A 19,552-nucleotide genomic window follows, 5' to 3' on the forward strand; every position below is an offset into this window, starting at 1 on the left:
GACTCAGAGCAGGCTGCCTCAAGCTATGCCACAGTGCTTATTTTGAATTAAAGTTGCCTAGGAAACAGCCAGTGAGAAAAAAAATAATATAAAAAGAAACACTACAACACCCTCTCTTTCCCCCCTGAAAGTAGAAAACAAATCTCCCATGGGAAAGTATCCTCCCTATGCCAGGAGCATAGAAATTTTCCTTATCACCAGAGTTAGGGAATTCAAGGCTAAGAAAACAGTATAAACAAATTTTGTCACTTCTTCATTGGTCTGCTATCCAAAGCACAAGGCCCCTTATTCAATCCTCACAAAAAAATTATTTCCTTGTCAAAAAATGATATAAACACAGTCTGCTTTGGTCATTCCAGGGGCCCTATTTCTATGAAACCTCCACGCATACAAATTTAAAAAATTTTTTTTATTTCTCCTGCTCATCTGCTTTGTGTCAATTTAATTATTTGACCAGCCCAAAGAACTCAAGAAGGGTAGGGAAGAAATATCCCCTTCCCCATGGACTCAAACTACTTTTCCAATTTGCAATGTGTATGTCTGTGTGCATGAGTGTGATTTGAAGGCTCCACTAAAAATCAGTGCATGGCCCTCTTGCCTCTTTCCTCCCACTCCCCAGATACAGGAAGTGGTTTGTTTCTCTTTGGTTGTTTAGGCACTTACTGGCCAGGGCCTTCAGCATCTCAACTTCTTTATTCATTCAAATATTTACTGAAGGCCTTCTTTGGGCCAGGCACTGGGCTAAGTGCTGGGGCGGTGGGCAGTCATGGGCCCTAACTTCAGAGAACTTACAGCCTCATGTCAAAGACAAACTTTATTCAAAGGATCACACAATCAAATATAGTGCCTCTATGTGCTTGTTTTGAAAAGATATTTTTATGTGGACCATTTTTTAAAGTCGTTATTGAATTTGTTACAATATTGTTTCTGTTTTATATTTTGCTTTTTTTGGCCTCCAGGCAAGTGGGATCTTAGTTCCCCACCAAGGATTGAACCCACACCCCTTGCATTGGAAGGTACAATCTTAATTCCTGGACCACCTGGGAAGTCCCCCTCCAGGTGCTTTTTCTTCTTACTCTGAAATAGATTTAGATTCACAAAGAAAAACTAAAGAATTCCCATGTACCCTTTGCTCAGCTTGCTTCAATAATAGTACCCTATGTAGTCACAGTACAATCAAAACTGGGAAATTAATATGGATACAATACTAAGCTATGGCCCTTATTAGATTTCTCTAAGGGCTTTTTATTACATTAATTATTTAGTAATTACACTGATCTTGGGGAGTGCATACTATCATCACCCACCTTTTATAGATGCGAAAACTGATATTCAGAACAATTACATCACTTGCCCAAGATTCCAGCTTGGAAGTGGCACAGTGAAGACTGCAAAGCCCAGCAGCCAGCTGTAAGGGGTCTGCTCCCCACTGCTGAACTACACCGCCTCTCAACATTAGCCGAGCAGGTTTTCTTGTTCAAACCCAAGAATCTTACTACAACAGCACTGCAATAAGCGGCTGGGGAGCTATTAGAAGAAGCTGTAACTCTTGGACGCCATCTTTAAAGTCAAAACATTTGCTTCTGAAATCAAAGTTTGTTTCAATGGCAGAGGCTTCCCAAAGGAAATTACTGTTTCAATCACCATGGATGAAACAATGCTCTTGAGCTAACAAAGGCTGAGCTCTCAAACATTTCCCTCTGGTTGAAAACAACTTCAGTTGAAACATTTTGACTCTCAAAAGGAAGTTTCTTTGTAAGAAACTGCAAGAAATGCAGGTGCAGTTATGGCACACTCCAAACAAAGCCTTCAAAAAAGCCAACTTCCTCTCAAAATCATACAGTTTCCCACTGTCTCACTCCCACATAACTCAAGGCCAAGGGAATTCTGCAAGAATACAGGTCATTGATCTGCTTTGCATAGGAGAACATCAATCTCAAAATGGGGGTGAGGAGGGATCAAAAAATGTGAACAAGAAAAAACACCTTTTTTTGCTCAAGTACACATCTGTGGGATTTGTACTTACTATCAAAATACAGAAGTTACTTAAATGACATCAGAGTTCCCACTTTCCTCCAGTGCTGAGATGAGCACTACTGAGCCTGTCCCAAAGGCAATTCCATGACTATAACAAGGAGTCTCTTTTTTTAAGGTATCGCTGTTAACATCAACATTTCATGATTCTATCTACAGCAGATTCTAGCTTGGGTTTGCTCTCCACTGTATTCGTCTTTCCTCTGATTTCAAGCCAGAAGTCAGGCCCTTTGAAATTGCTTACCTTCTGGATTTTGCAACACAGAAAGCAAGAGAGCTGCAAATCCATGCCTCCTTTGCTTTTTGGGGGGTGGAAAGGTTGAAGAGGAGAGAGATAAGAGCTAAGAAAATGCAGTGAAGAGGTATGTCCTCATAGCAAGAGTAGCAAGAGAGAATCTCCCCGTCTGCAGTGTAGAGCCTTGCATCTCTTTCCAGCAAGACCTGAAGGGATGGACGGCTAACTGGTATACCTAGGGGTGCTGAGCCCCAGACACCAAAGCTTCAAGTCTCCTCAAGAGTCCTTTGCCCCACATGTGGCATAGACACAGCGAGGATCTAAAGGAACATGCAAGACAGACATCAGGGTCTCAGAGTAGCCAGTGGGACTCAGGACAAGCAGAGTATCTCAGATGAGGTTTTAGAGCTTAACGTTTCAAGATCTTCGTAAAACCTGGAAAAGATGAGTGCTGTGGGGGAGACTCAATAATCACTGAAATTTAACTTCTCACCAGTTCAACACATGGGATAAACCCAAGTTGACTTAACACAAAGAATTTAATGTTCTTGAATATCTGAGTTTGTGAACTGACATTCACACCAACTACACATTCATCCACTGGTTCATTTGACTAACAGTTGCTGAGTTACCATCACACACTGAGATGGGACGTCAGGACACAGTGGTTCCCCAGGCTCCCGTGATCACACACTCACACATGTCCATCCGAAAGCAAGAACAGGCTGCTGCAGCATCACCTCAGGGAAGACAAAGCCCTGGGGGGTCCTACAGCAGTTGTCATAAAAGATCCAAGTTACACTCAGATTTATCCACTGTTAATATATATACAGTGTACGAAGTTTCAAAATGATACATGTAGGAATTTGCTCCAAGAAAATAATCATGGATAAATTCAATGATTTTGCTGTAAGAATTATTATCTTACTGTCATTTATGATAACAAAAGCCTGGAAAACAACAAAAATAGGTTCCACTCATTGGAATACTATGCAGGCATGAAGAAGATTGAAAGTGTTATTTTTGTTTATTTGTTATTTTGATTGAAAGTGTTGAAAGTGTTATTTCTATAATTAAAAATTTATTTCAATTTAAGAAAAACAATTTAGAAGAGCATTTGATAATGTGGAAAGGCATGTTAAACAACAATACATTGTTGTTAAATATATATATGTAAATCTGAGTAAATGTATTTTTAAAAATTTTTGTAAAATCAATATAAATATACATCTATGTAAACACGTGTTGCATGAATAGGATACAGGTGCACTGGGAGGTAACAACAAAATATTAAAAGTGATTATTTCTACCAGCATCACATCATCACATTTGCGGGCCTTAGGAAATCTTGCTTTCATGGATGTCTTCCGTCACCAAAAATAATGTTGAAAATTATATGTATTTTTTAATGAGAATGTTATTTTATTTAGCTACTTATTTATTTTTGACTGTTCTGGGTCTTTTTGGCTATGCAAGGGCTTTGTCTAGTTGCAGTGAGTGGGCTTCTCATTGAGGTGGCGTCTCTCGTTGTGGACTACAAGGTCTCAGGAACAAGGGCTTCAGTAGGTGCGACTCACAGGCCCTAGAGTGTGGGCTTCAGGAGTTGTGGGCACCGGCTTGGTTGCCCCTCTGAGACTCCAGGGTCTCTATTGCATTTCTATTAGATCCCACTGTGTCTATGCCATATTTGGGGCAAAGGACTCTTGAGCAGACTTGAAGCTTTGGTGTCTCAGACTCAGAATGCGGGATCCCCGTGACCGAGGATGGAACCTGTGTCCCTTGCATTGGAAGGTGGATTCTTAACCACTGGACTACCAGGGAAGCCCTGAAAATTACATTTTTGATGGCCCAAAAAGATGAATAGAATCCATGCTAGATTCATTGTTATATGTTCATTTTTTTCTTCTTATTTTAAGAGAAATTGAAATTAAAACATTTGCAGGCCCTAGGCTTTATGCTTCCCAGAGCTACTAGATATGGAATTACTTGATTTTTATTTCCTTCTTTTTGTCTGACTGCATTTTCTAAATTTTTCATACTGAAGATTTATTCTTTCATCATAATGAAAAACCATGTGAACAAAGAAATTGGTAAACATAAACACATGGCTTATTTTATGCAATGCCAACACACAACACAGCAAATGCAGTCTCCAGAGGCAATGCCTTCCAGGGACATTAAGTGATGGACACAGCCTGGTCTAGCCCATCACATCACTTCCTGCTATAACTCACCACGAGACAAAACATCTGATTTCTCAGAACAAAAGTCTCTCTCCTGCTTACCAAAGTGAATGGGTGCACACTCTGTCCTCCACACACAAAGATGACACAGCAAGCCCACACTGGCTTTACTTCTCCAGGGGTGGAGATGGTTAGTTATGTTCCAGCCGGCCTCTGACCCGGCCTGACGAGCATTTAGACCAAGAGGGCAGACTGGTACCTGTGGAAAGGCCCTAAGCAGCGCTTCTAGAGTGTCCCTCATGGCACCAATGTGTCATCAGCTGGTGATCTTTGCCCAACTGTGAAGTTTGTCGAGACTTAAGAGGTTTGATTGTACAAAGTCAGCCTTTCAAGTATGAATTTTTAATTTATAAAAGAAGTGAAAGTATTAAGTCGCTCAGTCAGTGTCCGACTCTTTGTGACCCCATGGACTGTAGCCCACCAGGCTCCTCCGTCCATGGAATTCTCCAGGAGTGGGCAGCCATTCCCTTCTCCCGGGGATCTTTGCAACACAGGGATCAAACCCATGTCTCCTGCACTGCAGGCAGTTTCACTTTTTAAAAAATTTCTACATCCGTGTATTTATTCCTGTGTTTGACAAAGACTGATTAAGCATCTCCTCTGTGCCAGGCACTGTTCTAGGTACAGGAGACGTGTGAACAGGTGGTGAGCAAGACTGATACGTTCCTGTTCTCACGTTGCTGGAAGGAGAGACGCTGAACAAGGGTGCAGAGTGCTTTAAAGAGGGAGAAGCAATGGGTGCATCGTGCATGTGACAAGGGGACTGTGCCCAACCTAAGGAGGCGAGGATCCACCCTCCCCAAGGAATGAGAGTTTAAACCTAAGCATGGGAGGCCAGTAAGGGTGGACCAAAGAGGGCAGGCGGAGGATCAGGAGGGAGAAGAACACACCAGGCAAGAGATGTACTTACTAATCCCAGAACCCAGGACTGGAGTCTCTGAGTAGCTAAGGAACTGAAGGCGTCCAAAAGGGTTGGTGAGCGTAGAAGAAAGTCAGGCTGGGAAGGTAGGCAGGGGCCAGAAGGATTATTTATGTCCAATTAAGGAGCTGACCGTCTAGTCAAGGCTATGGTTTTTCCCGTGGTCATGTATGGATGTGAGAGTTGGACTGTGAAGAAAGCTGAGTGCCGAAAAATTGATGCTTTTGAACTGTGGTGTTGGGGAAGACTCCTGAGAGTCCCTTGGACTTCAAGGAGATCCAACCAGTCCATCCTGAAGGAGATAAGTCCTGGGTGTTCACTGGAAGGACTGATGTTGAAGGTGAAACTCCAATACTTTGGCCACCTCATGAGAAGAGCTGACTCATTGGAAAAGACCCTGATGCTGGGAGGAATTGGGGGCAGGAGGAGAAGGGGATGACAGAGGATGAGATGGCTGGACGGCATCACAGACTCAATTGACATGAGTTTGAGTAAACTCTGGGAGTTGGTGATGGACAGGGAGGCCTGGCGTGCTGCGATTCATGGGGTCACAAAGAGTCGGACACGACTGAGCAACTGAACTGAACTGAAGGAGCTGAGACTGTCCTTACTCCAATGGGAAATCATCACAGAGTTTTAAACAAAGGGGTGCTTTACTCCAGAGTGGAGAATGGATTGCCTGAATCTCCAGTAGCGGCCCTGAGGCACTGGTAACGGTTCTTGTGTAGCATAAACCCTGTGGTAAAGCTTACTCTAGCCTGGTTTAGACATCTGAAAGAAAGCAGAGGTGTACACTGGGACCTCTATGCCTCCTACACTCTCCATCCCAGGCTTCAGAATCATACAAACAAGGAAACTTTAAAGCAAAATGGAGGAGAAGTGGCAATACCACAGTCCTGAGTACTCCAGATTTATAATATTACTACATCTTGATCTTGCTGGCAGAGGTCTTCCAGCTTTATTTTTCTTCTTCAAAATTATCTTGACTCTTCTTGGCTGTCTGAATTTCCATATGACTTTTAGAATCAGCCTGTCCATTTCCACAAAATAAAACCTGCCAGTATTTTGATTGGAATTGCATTGAATCTAAAGATGAATTTGGAGAGAACTGACATGTTTATGGTATTATGTCTTCCGATCTATGAAAATGGTCTAGCCCTCCATTTATTTAGGGTTTCTTGAATTTCCTTCAATGATATGCTGCTTCTAGTGAACAAGTCTTACATGTATTTTGTCAAGTGACAGAGGCGACAAGTGATGTTTTAGGCAATTGTATTGGGCAAATGTTAGAGACACTAATTACAGGAAATAATGTCTGGGGAAAGTTTGCAAAATATGAAACTTTATGCAAATCTGACATATTCTTTCTCACCAACACTACAACACGTCATTTTGGAAAGCCAGGTTTCTACACACTCGTAAGGCATCTTTCCCAGCTATTGATTAGCTATTGATTAACCAAGATGCTGAGACTATAGAAGCAAGAACAGCCAAAAAAAAAAACGGGGGGGGGACATTAGAGGCCAAGAAGAATAAACTCTTAGGGGAAAAAAAAAAAAAAGCTTCTCAGTCTGAGATTGAATTTTACCCAATAGCCACCAGATGGCCTCAGAACGAAAAAGAACTCACATCCTTCGATCAAAACTCAGGGACTTGAGACGCCTGATACAAGATGTCATCCAATCTACGAGCCCCTGAAACTACTGCTGAAAATCAGTGTAGACCAGCCCTCGGCGCGAGCTAAGGCTCTGCTTCAGCTCCTCTGCCCCGCTCCCACCTTCACAGGAATTCCCCAGCAGAGAGCACACTAAGGTCAGAGCTGGCTTCTTCCTGGGAACAGTCCCTGGCGGTGCTGATGGTCTCACCTCAGCTGCCTCTGAGTCTGAGCTAGTGACTCACAGCCGCTTCCCTGAGCCCAGCCTCACAGGCACCCTCCCCCTCCTGGCAAGCACTGCCTGCCCCAGACCACAGCTCGGGTTCCCATCTCCTTCCTCTTTCTGCCGGTCTGGGGGAGACAATGGCCAAGAATGAAATCTTCAGGATATTAACAGTAATTCTAAAACACAAAAACGAGGCAGACGTTGCTGCTTTTTTACCCCCACGTCATTCCATGGCAGTCTCTTGGACTCCTCTCTCTTATGATCAGTGTAACAATACTCATGATTCATGGAATGAACAAATATTTTTTTGAGCATGCGCCATATACCAAGCAGTATTTTAAGCACCAGAGATACAGCATGAACAGCACTGTCCCTTCCTTCCTGCAGCTTATACCATTGAGGGGAGAGGACTGTGTCCTCAGGGCAGAAGGTAAAGGACAGGGAATAGGATTTTAGAAGCCCAGGATCTTAGCGTGGGTTCCCCCCCCCACCCCACCCCCGCAAAAGCAGACCCTAAGATAAGGATTTGAGAGCAGGTCGCTTATTGAGGAAGTGATCCCAGAAGGCAGACATGAGCAAATGGGGAAGTGACAGGAAAAGAGGAAGCCATGGCATGTTAATGGGGTGGGGGGATGTAATAAAACTGTGGGCAACTGAGGCTCAGTCCTGGGGGTCCCTCACAGAGACTGTATAAAATGTGCCTAAAAGTATCCCACGTGGAGCAAAGAAGCTCAGAGGCTTATCCACCACCTCCCACCCCTGATCAGTCGAGGGTCACTCCTAGAATCTTCACTCCCTGATATCTCAGGCAGAGGCAGGAGCCCACAAGCACATGCAGAAGCTGTCTGCAGGTGACCTCTGAGATGGGAGACATGGGTGTGGGCAGCATCAGCAGCATCTGCTACTCCTGGTCATCTCGTTTCCTTAGCAGCCCAGCACCCACTGTGGCCTCAGGTGCACAGCCGGCACTCCGTAAATATATGTAGAGTAACTGGATGTTTCAGGGCTTCCCGGGTGGCTCCGACGGTAAAGAGCTTGCCTGCACTGCGGAGAGCCAGGTTCCATTCCTGGAAGATCTCCTGGAGAAGGGAATGGCTACCCACTCCGTATTCTTGCCTGGAGAATCCCATGGATAGAGGAGCCTGGTGGCTTACAGTCCATGGGGTTGCAAAGAGTCTGACACAACTGAGCGACTAACATACACACACACACCACACACACATGGATGTCATCAGGCTGAGCGCCGAAGAATTGATGCTTTGAACTGTGGTGTTGGAGAAGACTCTTGAGAGTCCCTTGGACTACAAGGAGATCCAACCAGTCCATCCTAAAGGAGATCAGTCCTGGGTGTTCACTGGAAGGACTGATACTGAAGCTGAAACTCCAATACTTTGGCCACCTGATGCGAAGAACTGACTCATTGGAAAAGACCCTGATGCTGGGAAAAATTGAAGGTGGGAGGAGAAGGGGATGACAGAGGATGAGATGGTTGGATGGCATCACTGACTCAATGGACATGAGTAAGCTCCGGGAGTTGGTGATGGACAGGGAGGCCTGGCGTGCTGCAGTCCATGGGGTCACAAAGAGTCGGACATGACTGAGCGACTGAACTGAACTGACAGTCATCAGGAGAAAGGGCCCTGAACTTGAATTTGGAAATAGTAGGCTTAAAGCACATTAAGCTGTATGATCTTAGGCAAGTCCCTTCCGATTTCAGATCTCAGTCTTCACAGTTATAAAAAGGAGACTCTCACATCTGCCTTGCTTGCCTCACTGGACTATAATGAGGAGCCAGTGAGAGAAATGCTGTGAAAGGGCCTTGGAACACCAGAACACACTAGAACTATCTTTCTTGTGGAAAAAGCCTGGAATGGAATAGGATCTGAAAAAGTCAAGTAAATTCTGAGTCCAGTTCCTCACTTTTTTTTTTTGGTTCCTCACTTTAAAAACAGGCACAATGATAATCAGGCCATAGCATGTCTCAGAGTGCTGTGACGGGGCTCATGAGGCAAGAAAATGGATTCAGTGGGTGCCGCTTCCTTCTGAAACTCTACAAAAATGGCAACAAAGGGATGTGGATTTTTAAAGGAGGGAATCATAAACTCACAATGACAGAGCAACAGGAGAGGAAATGACAGCAACAAAATGTTGGACGCTGGAAAGTAAATGGCCAATTAGCTAACAGCTTAGCTAGTAGAGAAAGTTAAATACTTAAATAGTGCTAGGGAAAGAAGGAACATAGCTTGCCCCAAACATCAGGTGCCAGAAATCTCTGGAAGTGAGGCTGAAGGTGGGGCAAAAAACGGAAAGACTGGCTGGAAGTCTTTTTAAGAAGTCAGAGCTCCAAATCTCCTCAATCCTGGCAGTAACTCTGGGGGTGGCTCCAGCAAGCTGTGTTTCTACAAGCCCTCCAAATGATCCAGGGGCTCTCTGGAGACTGTCTGATTCCACCAAGGTGCAGGTTTATGGTTGTCCTTCTACAGACTTAGCTAGTTTACAACCCTGTAAGGATGGAAGTTTAGTTGTAGAAAAACTGAGAGCAATGCAAATGTTTCTTAGCCATGAAAGTGAAAATTAATTTCTCCTATATAGATACACTAGTCTTCAGAAAAACTAACCCCGTCCCAGTTCCCTGCTCTGTATTAAGTAGCTTTACATCCATTGGCAAATTCATTTCAATATTACTGATTATATAAGTCTGTTCAAATTTTCCCCCTAACTGGTTTTAACAACTTCCTAGTTCTCTCGTTATATAACAAATAAATCTTTAACACATATTCATTGTATACACGTATGACAGCTGTTTTTATCTTTTTGCAAAGTATGCTTTAGCCCGTAATTCTCAAAGTGAAGCTCTGGACCAGTCACAGCATCACCTGGGAACTTGTTAATGATGCAGGTCCTCAGATCTCATCCAGAGCTGCTAAAGCAGAAATTCTGGGGGTGGGGCCCAGCCATTCATGCCATTAGGAGTCCCCAGGTTCTGATGCACACAAGATGCTTCTTCAGTGCAATCAGGTTGCTTATTGAGGAAGTGATCCCTTGAGGCACTGGCGAGCAAATGGGGAAGTGACAGGAAAGGAGAAAAGTCATGGTTTGTTAATGAGAGGGGTGAAACTGCGAGCAACTGAGGCTCATTCCTGGGGGCCCCTCAAGGGGATTATATAAAATGTGCCTAAAATGACCCCACTGTGGAGCAAGGAGGCTCAGGGGCTTATTAACCAACTCTCACCCTTGACTAGTCAAGGGTCACTCTTCTAATCTTCTGGACGAGCAGCATATGAGATCTTAGTTCCCTGCCCAGTGATTGAACTGTGCATTAGCAGCACAGTTTTAACCTTTGGACCACCAGCGAAGGCCCACTCCTAGGATCTTCCCTCCCTGGTATCTCAGGCAGAGAGAGGCAAGAGGCCATGAAACCTTGGAACCTGACAGTCTGTGTGGTCTCAAACATAGCTCTGCCTGTGTCAGCTGAGAACAGGCCAGGGTACCCTTTTCTCTCATCTCCAGGGATGCCTCAGCTGTCCCATCACTCACTCCCCATCTCCCCGCAGCACCAAGAGATGGAGCCGGACATTACATAAAATTCAAGATTCCTTGCGAGGAATAATTTTGGACTTACTGGCACCTGCTGGTCTGACTCTGGGACTGAAACCCTCAAGTTTGGGATCTAATGGTCCCAAAGGGACCGTGATCCCAAAGAGAAGGGATCAGCGTGAAAGGGAAAATGATCTCAGAACCCAGCCCCAAATGTGTTTATTCATTCTCTGCCTCCTGCAATAATAATAGACTGTTATTTCATTGCTGGCAGAGGCGAGATAACAAGCCCATTGTGCACTGCTGATCTGGGGCACATATGCCACCCATTTGTCTTGCAGCCCAACTGGGCGTTCTGCCCTGTTCACAGGAAGCCCTCCCTGACAGCCGAATGCCACACAAGCCTGATAACTGCTTTTCACGGGGCAGAGGGGGGGATCCACCAGAAACATGGCCTCCTCTTCCTCTGCACAATGGATGGGGTGGGAAGGGCACTCCAGCCACTCCTTATGACGGCAACCCGAGTCCTGCCGCTTAGCAGAGGCGTTAACTTGGACATGTTGCTTCCCCTCTTCTAGCCTCAGAATGCCGATGGTAAGAACACTTTGCTCAAGGGGTGCTGGTGATGACTATAAAGCCCTTAACACAGAGTCACTCCCTGAATAAGTGCAGGTGTTGGTGGTTGGTGGTGGCGTTGGCTGGGTATGGGGTGGGGGATTGATGATGAAATAAATTTCCTTAAAGCTCCCTGGAAGGAGAGTAGGAGCCATAGGTTAAAAAATGGGCATTAAGTGCAGGCTGAACTAACTGAGGCCAGGAAGGAGCTGGCTATAGAGGACCTGCTCCATCCAGGAGAAGCCCCTAGCTGGCACTGAGGTCCTGGGGCAACTCATGTGACTGTCCTTTGCTTTATAAGTGACAAGAGCGAGTCACAGGGCCAGTGGGAAGGCCAAACTGGAAAATCTGAGCGGACACTCTTTGTTAAGCAGGAACACACTAATCAAATGATTTTTTCCCCTCCTTTATTTATCGCCAAAATCCTTGTCTTATCAACGAGATCCTCCTAGGCCCAGCTAGAAAGGCTCTGCTTACCTAAAACCAGCAGTTGCCAACAGGAGTGACTGTCACAAGTGGGGACTTGCTTCTGGCTTCTAGCAGGTAAAGGCCTTGGATGCTGTAAACATCCCAAAACGCACAGGTCAGCTCATCACAATCAAGAACCGTGCAGCCCCGACCAGCGGCAGTGCCTAAAGCCAAGCACCGTTGCCTGGATTAGAGTGGATCTCTCCCTCGTCAGTGCTCTTCAAACACCTCGTTTGAGCCTGTGTCGGGGCACTGGCCTGACTCTGCCAGGTGTTGTGGTTAGCTGGTGGCCTCCTGGCGTAGCAGAAAGGGCACAGCCTCTGAAAACTGGCTCTCAGTCACCCGCTGGCAAGGCCCCAGAAACAGTCCTTTAGCTTCTCCGAGGCCATTTCCTCATCTGACAATGGAACTTGGAATCCTAATTTGCAAGGTCATGGTAGAGATGGTATAAAAATCTCTGTAGAGAGCCCTTGGCATGTGGTAAGTGCTCAGCAAGTTACAGGGTCTTGTCTTCCTAGACACAACCCAGAGGGCCACAGTAATGTCTTACATATCTTTACATCATCTATGGAATCTTAGGCTATGCCATGCACAAAGCAGGTGCTCCGAAATGGTTGAACTAAAGTGAAATCTTGCCTGGAAGCCAAGGCTCAAGAAATAAGCCTAACCTGCCTCATGAACCTATAGTCCGACAACCTGTGGATGGATGGTTTTGCTTTAGTCCTTAGGAGGCACCACTACTTCAGAACAGGATCTGCTTCTCGTTGTCACCAAGTCTTGGGTCCTTCCAGTGAGCAGGGAGGTTGAACTTGACCTTTGATTCTTTCTGTTACAGTCAGAGCCTTGGCTACTGCTTGGGAGCAGCTACCACCATCCAGCCATTCCCACCCAGCTGACCAACTCGATAACCTGCCAGTAGCCAAACACCTCCATGCCGCAGGAATGTGGAGAACAAAGTCAAAGGAAATGCCAATTTCCTAACAAAGGAGGGATGCAAGTCTGGATAAGTATGATTTGCTTGGAAAGTGGGAGGGGCCATCACCCCGTCCTCCAGATTGATCAGAGCCTTCCTAAACACACACCCGTCCATGTCTACCCACAGATACACCCAGCCTGGCCACATCGTGGAACAAGTGTGAGAAGACCAACTCTATCCCTCTGCACTGTAAAGCTCTCAAGGGCTCATCTATTGCCGGCTTCTTCCCTGATACCAAAGACATCAAGAGGGGCTTCCCTGGTGGCTCAGCAGTACGGGATGCACCTGCCAATGCAGGAGACACAGGTTCAACTCCTGGTCTGGGAAGATCCCATATGCCTCAGAGCAACATGCCTAAGTGCATGTGCCACAACTACTGAGCATGTGCTCAAGAGCCCGGGAGCCTCAGCTTCTGAGCCCACATGCCACAACTACTGAGCCCATGCACCCTAGAACCCGTGCTCCCCAACAGGAGAAGCCACCGCAATGAGAAGCCCGTGTACTGCAACTAGAGAGTATCTCTCCCTCACCACAGACAGAGAAAAGCCCGCGCGGCAACAAAGACCCAGCAGAGCCAAAAGTAAATAATTTTTTAAAAAAGACATCAGGGAAGGCATATTGGACGAGGAGGGAGACAGAATGCAAGTGTGATCCCTGCCAATAACAGGCTGTGCAGTTTTCAGCAAGGCTCGTCACCTCTCTGAGCCTCAGTTTCCCAACTCTGAAATGAAACCTAGACAAGCAGGGTCCTTCTGGCTGTGATATCGTTTGCTCTTTCTATGGCCAGTCATGGCTTCACTCCCACATAGACCTGCTGAATGCCATGCACACAAACCTCGATCCATTCTGAGTCCAGCCCTTGCTGCTCTCTGCGGTCTGGATCGTCTCTTACTTTACTAGGTGGCCCCAGAGAATGGCAGGGGCTCACGGTCTCCCTCCCTCACTGTTAAAGGTCTTTGGAATAAGCACAATAGTCCTGCCCCTTCGCAGCCCCCCAAGGCCAGGCTGCCCAGGAAGTATCAGGGAGGGACTCAGATTGCAAAGATACATGGTTACACACTCTGCCAGCCCCCAGGAATCCAGGCCAAGAATAGCTAACGCTTGCACCAAACATGGGCTTCTCTCTTAGCTTGGTCAGGGGAAAAAATCCACCTGTAGTGCAGGAGACCTGGGTTCGATTCCTGGATCAAGAAGATCTCCTGGAGAAGGAAATGGCAACCCACTCCAGTACTCTTGCCTGGAGAATTCCATGGACAGAGGAGGCTGGCAGGCAACAGTCCATGGGGTCGCAAGAGTCAGACATGACTTAGCAACTAAACCCACCACCACACCAAACATACACCATAATTTCTAGGTGTCCAAGTGCTAACTGCTCCAGGTAAAACACTGCTCTTAGCTGCTTTCTCCAAATCCCTTTAATTCCCTTAATAAAAGAAATCCAGGCACAACCATCAGCGAAAAGGAGGACTCCATTCCAAATCCCCTCTCCTGTCTTATCTCTGAATTTTCTTCCCTCCAGGCTCCCAGGAGCTCTGAGCTCACTGTCTGGGTCACATCAGCTCCGGCGCTCCCCCTGACACACAAAGGACTGCATCTCACCTGCACAAAGCTCTCTGTTCCACGCAGATCCAGAGCAGAGCGCCACTGTCTGCCAGCTGCCCTGTGCTCTCAACTATGGGGTAGTCTCAGGGTGGGGAAGGAGAGAGTACCAACTCCGGGATTGGAATCCCAGCTGTACCAAGTCAGACGAGTTATAATCCTCAATCTTTTTGCATCTTTGTTTGCTTATCTATAAACTGGTATTAGCAAAACCTACCTTCCAAATGTCCTGGGGAATAATGAACAGACCTATACTAACAGCTCAAGAAAGGGTACTGTCTTTATAGGTTTTTCACCAACTTGGCTGAGTAACACAGGTCCAGGCAAAAAACACTCAAACAACTTGAAACAGAAGCGTTTTAAAACCAGAGTTCTATTGGCACTCTATTGGAAGCGAACTGGATTCCTTTTGGACTAAAGAAGAGCAGACTCATTCTTCTCTGAGAACTGTGCATTTGATTCAGACAGATGCCAAACACAGGGAGAACTCTGATTCTGTTGTAAGAAGCCCAGGATGGAGGTCAGACCCATGCTGACTCAGGTTTTCAGGTTATCTTAAGCAGCTCACTTCACTGGTCAGACCAGCTTGCAGTGGTTCTCAAGCCCAGATACACATTAGCATCAGTCAGGGAGCTGTTCCAACCTATGGGTGTGCATGCCCCATCCCAATTTCACCAGAATCTCTGCTGGGTAGGGCGGGGTGTGCATGTGTGTGTGTGTGTGAGTGTCTCAGTCGTGTCTTTGTGACCCCATGGACTACAGCCTACCAGGTTCCACTGTCCATGAAATTCTCCAGGCAAGAATACTGGAGTGGGTTGCCATTCCCTTCTCCAGGGGATCTTCGTGACCCAGGGGTCAAACTCGGTTCTCCTGAATTGCATGCAGATTATTTACCATCTGAGCCACCGGGAAAGGCAGGCTATCAATAATCTAAAGAGCTCCCCAGATGATTCTCATGTGAGATCCACTGGACCAAATAGCTCCATGATCCCTCCCAGGCATCCTAGAGCCTAAAATAATGTATGATTCAGAGTAAACACTTCTTTTTTTTCATTTACTTTGATTAGTTAGAGGCTAATTACTTTACAATATTGAGTAAACACTTAATATGCATTTGCTGAATAAATGAATGAAGAGTCTGACTTGTCTTTTTGGCTATTTCCATATTCACAATGTATGGAATAAAAGAAGAGCAGAAAGAGCCAGATTCCTAGTAATAATCCCAAAGCAGTACTGTCTAGTAGAAATTTCAGCAATGGTGGAAATGTTCTATAATCTGTGCTGCTCAGAACAGTAACCATAAATGGGATGTGGCTACTGAATCCTTGAAATGTGGTCAGTGTGACTCAGGAATTGAATTTTAAATTTTATCTAATGTTAATTAAATTCAAATAGTCACATGACTCTCGCTACCATATTGGCTAGTGCAAACGTAGAGTATCTATCCTTAATAAACACATCTACAACCGTGTACTTCCATGTCCTTCTTTTACTGACAGGATCCCATTTTCATTTAAGGCAGCCCCTCTTTCACCACCACCTGCAGTCTTTTGGGGACAGCTAATGAAGTTGCCTTGGCCTCCTCCCACTAAGGGTTGAGCCCAAGACATAAGTTACGTCAACCAGATTCTCCTCTCCAGGAATTTTGCTCTAGCTTCAGTGTCACAAGAATAGAAAATGAGTTGGAGTAGATTAATATCATGTTGGTGTTGGTATAAGGACACTGTGTATCGGTTTCCAGGACATTAGTCCAGAGTTTCACCACAGTGATATATGATGTGAGCTAGGCATCTGTGTATTAGTTTCCAGAACATTAGTCCAGAGTGTGATGATCACAACAGTGATACATGATGTGAGTGAGGCATCATTATCACCATCATCCTTGTCATCATCAAAGTCACTGATGTGCCAGCTCCTGAACTAAGTACTTAGGCTGCCTAGCTTCCCTGTGCATCCTTTCTTCATCTGTAGAATGGGAATTAACTCGTCCTAACCTCTTCCAGCGTTTTTGTGAAGACAGACAACGTTCATAGAGCTTTGAGCCAAATAATGAGTTACTCAAGTGTTCTTTAGTGGTATTGCTCTCTGGGCATTGGTGTAGGGGAATCATGAAAAGATTTGAGGCAAGACACATTATCTGGGCCCAGTTCACAAACTGTGTGACACCAGGCAAGACACTAGTCATTTCTGGGCTTTCAGGTAAAATGAGACAGCGTTAGATACATCCTTTTCTAGTTTCTCCATTTTCTAACTTACTTGCATGCCCCACCCTCCTTGCCTGACACCCATCCCTCACAACTTCTAAGAATACATTACAGAAAAGTCTCTAGCCAAGACCACGCTGGCCTTGTGGCCAACTCATTTCTTCTTTCCCCAACAACCCACCTGACCAGAAAGTTGTCTGGGGTAAGCACTCCTATACCGTGTATTAAAGCATCTAGCAAAGCACTCTACTGAAATTGTGCTGAAACATCTCCTCCACTGGTAGACCACAGGCCTGCCAGGACAAAGACCATGTCCCTCTTATTCACCACTGTATCCCCAGTGCCTAGTACAGAGTCAGGCACATAGAAGGTACTCAATAGGTATTTGATTAAATACCCCAAGTCTATTTTACTATTTATCATTTCAGGAAACCCACAGTATTTGTTACTTAATGCTGTATAATAATAAAGTATCTCAATAATAAATCTCAATGTAATACATAATAAAATCTCAATATAATAAAGTATCTCAAAACTTACTGGCTTAAAACACCAATGATCACTTCTTATCTTCCAGTTTTTGTGGGAGAGAAATTCAGACGGGGCACCGTGAGGATGGCTTGTCTCTGCTCCACATCTGGGACCGGTTGGAAGACTCAAAGGCTGGGGCCGGAATTGGCTCAGTTCACCACTGTCTGGTGGTTGAGGCCGGCTGTTACCCGAGAGCCAAGCTGAGCTGAGCTGAAGATACCGGCCAGGTCACCTCATGTCACCTCCGCCGTGCGGCTTGTGCTTCCTCACAACATGGTGGCTGGGTTCCCAGGGTGGGCGTCCTAAGAGAGTAGAAGAGAGCCTCCTTTAAGGAAAGAGACAGAAGAAATGTCTCCTTTTAATGATCTAGGCTTCAGGGGTCATCCCATCACTTCCACCACCTTCTATCCATGAAAAGCCTGTCACTACATCCAGCCCACATTAATGAGAAGAGAATTAGACTCCATCTTCTGAGAGAAGTGGTAAAGAACCCGCACATCTACTTTAAAACAACCACAACCACTGAGTTAGCACAAGAGGCAAGATGCCTGATGAAAGCTAAGTGTCTGGAGAAGCAAGAATTCAGTTCAAATGATTAGCTGTGTGAACTTGAGGAAACGATTCTCTGAGGCTGGGTTTCCCTGCCAAAACAATGAATAGATTGCAATTATTGTTCCCTGGTGGTATCTACCAGCTTGGAGTCTTCTTGCCTCAGTTCAGTTCAGTCGCTCAGTCATGTCCCACTCTTTGCAACCCCATGGACTGCAACATGCCAGGCCTCCCTGTCCATCACCAACTCCCGGAGTTTACTCAAACTCATGTCCATTGAGTCGGTGATGCCATCCAACTATCTCAGCCTCTGTCATCCCCTTCTTCCCCCGCCTTCAATACTTCTTGCCTCAAGATCTTAAAAGCATCCCCTCTTAACTAGCCTTCATTATTATCATTATTATTATTATTATTATTATTATTATTATTATTATTATTATTATTATTATTATTATTGGCAGCATCATATGGCATGTGGGATCTTAAGTTCCTGACCAGGGATTGAACCATGTCCCCTGTATTGGAAGGGAAGGGTCTTATCCACTGGACCACCAGACAAGTCCTTTAACTAGCTTTCTTGAAGTCCACTGACTCTTCCCATTTCTGATCACTCCTGGTTTCTGACACTGGAGGCAGCAAGAGGTTGCTCCTGGATCTAAGGGCCCCAGGATTCATACACCAGGGGCAACTCTAAGAAACAGATGTTCAACCACTGAGGACCTCAGGATTCTCCCAGGCCTTTTCGGTCCCAGCCCTGGGGACGTTGAGAAACAATCGGCAGCAATCACAGCCTAAGGAAGCTGAATCTGCCTGCCGGGGGGCCCAGGAAGTTGCATTTACTTTTTCACACTAACTGCTGGTGGAGGAGCAAGGGGAGGAGTCTCAAAGCATGTACCCTAACCCTAACTGACTCATTTTAGTATTTTAGTCAAGTTCCTTGATTTTATTCCTTGTTCGTGCCACCACTTTGTGGAAGGATTAGGAGGAGGGAAGGTGTCTTGGGTCTCCGCAGTCCTGCACCCCCACCCCCACCCCGCCCTGCACACAACAGTGACCCGTACTTTCACCTTTCCTCTGGGCCGGCTGACCCTCCCTAGCCATCGTCTCCCATGGGTCACGGTCCTAAGACCTGGGCGCAGCACCCCCCACCCCCGGCCCGTCGTGTGCGCCAGGGTTCCCAGGGGCGAGTCCAGGGAGGCCCACAAGGGGTGAAGCCGGCGCACCCCGCTATAGCTGGTGCAGGTTACCGGGTGGAAGCGGATGGGTTTTTAAGCCTTCACTTGCAGAGGTCGTGATCCTGACCTTTGGATAGCCTCCTCTAAGGAACACGAGCGCTGGGAGGTCTCTGCTCACCCAGTGGGAAGACCTCGGCTGGCAGATGGGGGAAACCGAGGTCCACAGAGGGGAGGGATCTGTTGGACGTCCCCGCGGGAAAACAGACCACTGAATCCGGTCTAGAACCCTGGACTTCCAGGCCATAGTCTAGTTTCTAGACCCTGAGCGCCCCAGCCAGGCAGTCTCCCTAGGAAGTACCCAGCAGCTAGCCTTCCGAGCCCGGAATCTCCGTGGAGTTTGCGCTCGCTTTGGCAAGCTGCGAACATTTCCCACGCCCCCACCCCCCAGGAGCCCTGCTCCGGCTTCGCGGCTCCCAGAGAGGGGATAAGAGGAGAGCGCACGCCCACCGGCGTCCGGGTGATGACTTGGGGGTGAAGAATGGCTGCGGGAGGCGGAGGCCCCGGCGGGGACGCGCTGGCCCTTTAAG

General features: G+C 46.3%; 1 long non-coding RNA gene across 4 annotated transcripts in view; it reads right to left on the bottom strand.

Moving 5' to 3' along the window:
• LOC122443894 overlaps window positions 1–19,462 on the bottom strand; it is a 204,097-nt gene extending 184,635 nt beyond the window's left edge. The window contains exons 1-3 of one of the 4 annotated variants that reach the window (XR_006270139.1): window positions 19,144–19,462; window positions 17,251–17,543; window positions 11,941–12,022 (exon numbers count right to left, since the gene is read on the bottom strand). This is a non-coding gene — a long non-coding RNA (uncharacterized LOC122443894). The remainder of the gene's footprint in view (window positions 1–11,940; window positions 12,023–17,250; window positions 17,544–19,143) is intronic. The other 3 variants (XR_006270136.1, XR_006270138.1, XR_006270137.1) reach the window with 3 other exon arrangements.
• Between the last annotated feature and the right edge of the window lie 90 nt (window positions 19,463–19,552).

This window comes from Cervus canadensis, chromosome 6 (assembly GCF_019320065.1).
Source record: "Cervus canadensis isolate Bull #8, Minnesota chromosome 6, ASM1932006v1, whole genome shotgun sequence".
Classification (NCBI taxonomy): domain Eukaryota; kingdom Metazoa; phylum Chordata; class Mammalia; order Artiodactyla; family Cervidae; genus Cervus; species Cervus canadensis.